Source organism: Patella vulgata, chromosome 4, assembly GCF_932274485.2.
Source record: "Patella vulgata chromosome 4, xgPatVulg1.2, whole genome shotgun sequence".
NCBI classification, from domain to species: Eukaryota; Metazoa; Mollusca; class Gastropoda; family Patellidae; genus Patella; species Patella vulgata.
The window spans coordinates 17,379,304-17,385,303 of NC_065882.2; the positions used below are offsets into that span (position 1 = coordinate 17,379,304).

The 6,000-nt window shown below is 33.4% G+C and overlaps 1 long non-coding RNA gene across 1 annotated transcript; it reads left to right on the forward strand.

Moving 5' to 3' along the window:
• Positions 1–5,225: 5,225 nt before the first annotated feature.
• LOC130012424 (uncharacterized) lies at positions 5,226–5,553 on the forward strand. The gene is made up of 2 exons (XR_008787837.1): positions 5,226–5,302; positions 5,487–5,553. It is a non-coding gene; the product is annotated as an uncharacterized LOC130012424 (long non-coding RNA).
• The last annotated feature ends 447 nt before the right edge of the window (positions 5,554–6,000 follow it).

The following is a 6,000-nucleotide window of genomic DNA, read 5'->3' on the forward strand; positions in this document are numbered from 1 at the left end:
TGTAGTATGATTCTATGAAAGCCAGAGAAATTAGAAAGCAACATTTTTGAGATGACGTTTTTAGCTTGGTTCGTCACATGATTTCTGTCACATATTTTAGAGCAATGTTTTACCGGTGTTTCATTTTGTTTTATTGGATTCAATTAATGTTACCACTTCACAGGAAATGCCATGGGCTTCAAATAAGACTAATTCAACTAATTGGTACAAAAGTTTGTTAGCTATGTGAACTCCTGAGATGATAAGTGTAAATGGTTGAAGTAAATAAGTGGAAGATACCAGAGTATACAAAATGCCTCTGTTAAAAGTTGGAGGAGTGGATGTGAATTTTCCTTTCACACCCTATCCTTGTCAAGTAGATTATATGGAGAAAATGATTGAATGCTTGAAAAAGGTATGATACCTACAATATCATCTAATATACAAATATACATGTTCTGAGGCTATTTACCATATCTTGGCTTAGAGAGTAAGACGTTGACTTGCTATCCTGGAGGTGACATGTTTGATCCCTGTATTGACAGAGCAAGTTAATCAGGATATTTCGGTGTGGTTCCTCCTCTACAGTGTTGCAGGATGGAGGGTCTGGCAAGGGACAACATGTAGTTGTCTGGATGGGACGAAACACCAAGGGTCCACGTACACATTGACATGCACGTAAAAGAACGCTTGATGGTTGGAATTCGATATAAGAATAGGCTGTAGCACAGCTGGCTGGGCACAATTTCCCTCACACTGTATGGTGTATGTCTACATTAGCCCAGTTGGAGCAGAACAGTAGGATGTTAAACCCCATTTCATTTCTTATTTCCAGTCAGAAATGAAGAAAGTTTTAAAAGTTTTGTTTTATTGCAGAATGTAAATGGCATATTAGAAAGTCCAACAGGTACTGGTAAAACGCTGTGTTTACTGTGTTCATCGTTGGCATGGTTACAGAGTAAAAAGGCCCAAGTGCAGATGAAAAAAGAAAATGGAATGGCACCCTTTCTGAATGACAAAGAAAATATAACGGATGAATTTATGAAGAAAGTAGCTGCAAATTTACAACAAGCCTCAGGGTCTGGATGGGGATCTTCCGACTTCGGTAAAATTTTAGCCTATTGTCCAATAATTATTTAAAGGATAATTTCGTTTTTTTTTTATTGGAGGGTCTGAGAAAACAGTGGCATATGCTAAATTTCCAAAGACTAAGAGGGTGGGCCATAAAATATAAAAGTTATATAATGTATTTCAAAGGGGGTTAAAGTCAACCACTGCCACATGGCAAAAAATATGTGAAGCAAGGTTTTGGATTTTAACTTGAAAAAACCCAACTGGAGAATGTACTGTAGGGCCTAAAGCTTGATTATCTGAAGGAGTGAGAGAAGAACTGGTTACTTGTGTGTGGCAGTTAAAACCATTTATTTTAGTCCCAAGCAACTATCTGAAATTCTGAGATAATTTTTTCATAATGACACTAACATCTAAATATCAGACAAAATGTGCCATAAGGGGAAGTTTGCCCGAACAGCTGCACTACGGCATACTCTTGTTTGAATTCAAACGGTCATGGGTTCTTTTACTTGCTTCATGCACGCCAATGTGTACACTGGACCTCACCTAGCCAGCCACTGTGACTAGCAATCACCATGATTCGTGTATAGTGCCATCTCTTTTCTGTTGTTTACCAGCAAATGACGCTACTGCTACATTTTGCAAACAGTATTGAATCATCACATTGAGCAATGGCATTTTGCTGTTTATAAGGGAAACTGTTATGATCCAGGTGTCTGCTGTTTATGCCAATAAAAAAATTAAAAATGTCATCGATCAGAACACAATATCTTAAAACACAGTAGTCCAAATATTTGTCAAATTCATCCACTCAAAAAGAAAAGTTATAATGTTATGAATATTCAATATACACTCAAATGGCTTGCAGGCTGACTATAATCTCTCATAGTGTACAGAACTACGGACAGACCACATTTGGTGATAAGTCCCATTTTGAATATAATTAAGTTTTTTCTATTATTTCTAGTTGTGCCAAAGATTATTTATGCATCCAGAACACATTCACAGTTATCTCAAGCTATTCAAGAATTAAAGAGAACAAGCTATAATAAGTAAGTTAACTGATAATGGTTCTGTCTACCAATTTTACATATGCGATACAATAGGATAGAATGTCAAATATTATTAAGTAACAGTCTTTGCTTTAGGCAAATATCGCCAATGTACTGGTGCTTGAAGCCAGATTAAGATTGTGTAGACACTTGGAATTATTACAGAACGGCCCCCTCTGGTATACTCGTATGTGATTTATTTTGCCGTAGTATTTATACTATTAAAGATACATTATGTAAGGTTCAGATAAAGAGCTGGCCGTTCTTGCGATAATAGTTCAAAAATAGATAATGCAAAATTAATATATTGAAAATTTCATTCAAATTACTTTATTCTGAGGGAAGATATTAGACTTTGAAGGTTTGACAAGATGTGTGCACTGATTGTAACCACCATACTTTTTGTTCAAAGCTTAGCCTCGCTTCACCATTTTTAGATTCAATCATTAAATGGCTGAACCATTTTAATCTACTTAAAATCAGACCTTTCCAATGGCATCAAGACTTGATTATATTCTTGTCATGTTAATAAATGTCTAATTAATAGTTTATATAGCATTTAAGGCCTAAAGAAAGACCTGCAATAGGCAGATTTAGCTCTTGCATAATGTATGTTTAATTGAACCTTTTTAAAATAGATAATTCAGAGTACCTATCCTTTGATTCAGTATTCATAAATACAATAACTTTTCATCTTATTTATTGTATATTGTATTATTCAGTATGAAGGTAGCTGTTATTGGTTCTAGAGAACAGCTTTGTATCAATGAAGCTGTGAAAAAAGAAACCAGTAATTCTGCTAAGGTACTAAGCTATTTCAAAAATCTCTGCTACAATTTACACATCTGACTTTTCAATGCACAAAATACTTATTTCAAAGGGGAACATTAATCGTAAATCAATTAAACCAACTAAATGTTTGGTAGTATCTTGATGTAACCTAAGACGTTGCTCTGTAAATTAAACAGCCTTCTGAGGTCAGTTTAGTTTAAAAATATGTTTTTGTTGTCTTATTTTAGGTGCATCTATGTAGAGCAAAAGTGACAGCAAGAAAATGTCACTTCTATAATGTATTGGAAGGTAAGTGATATTATGTCTGTTTGTTGGTCGTGTGATATGTTCGCAGGTTTGTCTGCTGAGTTTCTAATTAGATGTGGTGTGATTCTCCTGCACTTACTAATAGAGTATCAATTTTTGATAAAAGAGACCAGTGCGATAGATATGACATCTGTTGATGTGTTCATTTGTTTCCCAAATTGATAAGACAGAGTAATAAATTTTGTATTATATACTTAAAAACCTTTTGTTATATTATTCTACATATGTATAAAACTGTATGGCTGATGTTTAATTTTTAGATACATTATATATATACATAGAAAATAAAAATGAAGCATCTCCTGCATATCTTACAATGACTGGTTATACTAGCCTTGACATTTAAACCCTGATAAAATAAAAATGGGATTACAAATGTGATTTGGAAGAATACATTAAAAAATGGCATCAAAAATGTTATGTTCATAGGTTAGGCTAAGGTTGAAATATAAATAATTTTGTTTTCAAATTTATTACCAGAATGACTTATGTTAGCAAAAAATGTGATTATTCGGTAACTTTTTGATATTAATCAATCATGTTCAAATATTTTGTATAAATTTGTAATTTTTTCACAGACTTGAAGAAAAATAGTGAACCTAGAGCTTTGGTAGGAAATGTAGTTGATATTGAAGATATGGTCAGGCATGGCAAAAAATCAAAGTAAATGCACACTTTAACTATGTTTATATCTTCCTGTGTATACATTGTTGTGCATGTTAAAGAACCCTTGATATTTGGAATTCCATTGCTGTCCAAGCAAAATTTCATTCAAAACACACTGTATGACATAGGCATGTCTTCATTAACACGTTGGTGCAAAAAAGTGAGACTCTAAACCCCATTTCATTCAGTCATATCATGCATTTGAATAGAAGAACTTTCTTACCATAGAAGATGGTATGATCTAACATTCTACAAGTTGTTTATAGTAATAATTATTTCTTTCCTTCTACCTCACATGCATGGAATACCTTCTCAAAATGGAAGAGTCCAATACAATATAACTTTATATGTCGATTAGGTCTCATTCGAAGAACAGAAAGTGCAAAAAATGTGAAAAAGAATTCTTACTTACATTTCTTATGTACATAATCATCAGCTAAATGTCATTGAATGAAAAATATCACATACCTTTACTGAGTTAGTTGATTTCTTTTATTCTTGTTCATATTTCTTAATATTACTAGATCATGTAGGTTTTAGGTATCCTCCAAATAAAATGGTAAATTGAATTCCCTCAACTGTAACCATTGTCTCCAGATATTGATCTTTGATAAACCAATTAAGGGGGAAATAGCAAAGCAGATTTAATGTACATTCAACACAAACTAGGCTATTTCAGGACTTACATTGTATATTTTGTCACAGGCAACCAGGCCTACCTATTGAAATTACAAACTTAGGATTGAATTAAATCTGTGGCCCACATTTATAGTCATATCAAACCCCCAAAAAATGGCTACAAAAGGTTTCTCAACTGATTCTGGTAGGGTTTAGTGTACTTTATAACATACTAAAAGTTTACCAAAAAGTAGGACCCCCTGAAAAGTGTTTCTTTCAAGATGGCGTCAAAGATGGGGATAGACATCAAGATCATCAAATTTGAGTCAATAGTTATGGACTTGCGGTCATTTGGAGGTGTTAGCGGCCATTTTTGACATAATAGGCCAACAGCATTTTTAAGGATCTTAATGTGTTTTTTGCCCCCAAAATCTAGGGAAAGACACCAAGATCATCCAATTTGCGTTGATAGTTACTTAGTTATGATCATTTTAAGACTTTTCAGTGGCCATCTTTGACGCCATCTTGAAAAAACACTTTTCCGGGGTTCCTACTTTGGTAAACTTTTAGTATGTTATAAGGTAGACTAAACCCTACCAGAAACCTTTTGTAGCAATTTTTGATGGGTTGAGGGGGTATTTTCCATATATTGACCTGACTATTATAACAAATCATGCATTCAATATGAAGATCATACAAATATCATGAATTTTGATGTTAACTATTTCAGTGTTTGTCCTTACTACATGGCTAGAGAACTTAAAACAGATGCAGATATAATTTTTATGCCTTACAACTATCTCTTAGATCCAAAAGTAAGTTCCAGTACAGATAACATTCTCTCGCTTCATATTTGTTTATTAAAAGCGATAAATGAAGCTTTTTTTTTCTTTTTTTTTAATAATTTGCAGTTCTATAGAACTTACTGATATTACTTTATATCTATGGTAGAAGAAATAAAGGCTATTGTGTGTTAAATGTCTGCTATATTTATTTTAGTCAAGAAGAGCAAATGGTGTTGAACTACAAGGGAATGTACTCATCTTTGATGAAGCTCATAACTTGGTATGTAGAGTATTATTTAAGAATGTCTTTTGGTCCAAACCTGGCATGACTCAAAAGAACCATCATGCCCCACTTGTTACTTGTCAGGAGGTATGGTTGACAAGATGTTAAAATGAGATAAAAAAAAAAAACCCCAGAAATTCCTTGTACAAATTTGCAGTGTATGTTGTTAAAGATCCCTTGGGAAATAGAATTCAGTAATTCATTATGAAGATAGTAAAGAATGCCAAATTTTTAAGCCTGTTTTCCATGTACGCATTTTTACCGTTTACATGGAAACATTCCCATTACATTGGCGAAGACGCGTGCATGGAAAACGGACCTTAGTGTGATTATTGAATACTTTGATTTTTTGTGGAGTTTGATGATAAAGAAGTAGAGTTTTGGCAATAAAACAGACAGGTTTAAGATTAGGTAATAATATATTTGGACAGATATTTTCTCAGAC